We start from the raw sequence: 320 nt of genomic DNA on the forward strand, positions 1-320 counted from the left end.
CGCCTCCGGGCCTGCGGGCGCTGCGCGCCCCCCCGGCTCCGATGGCGGCTCCTCCCCGGCTCCTACGGGCGGTGCTTCCCCCGGTCCCCCGGGCGGTGTCTCCCGGCGGTGCTCCCTCTCTGGCGCTGCCCCCTGCTCCCCCCAGCACCCCTCCGGCGCTCCTCCCCGGCACCCCCGCTACCCCGCCGGCGCGGTGCTGGCACCGCCCCGCTCCCCCCGCAGTGTCCCCGGTGGTGCCGCTGCGCCCGGCCCCGGCGGCCGCGAAGAGCCGGGGGCGGCAGCGCATCCGCGGGGCGCCGCTGCCGGGAGCGGGGCGGCAG

Source organism: Apteryx rowi, unplaced genomic scaffold (assembly GCF_003343035.1).
Source record: "Apteryx rowi isolate R43461 unplaced genomic scaffold, aptRow1 scaffold_626, whole genome shotgun sequence".
In the NCBI taxonomy this organism is placed as follows: domain Eukaryota; kingdom Metazoa; phylum Chordata; class Aves; order Apterygiformes; family Apterygidae; genus Apteryx; species Apteryx rowi.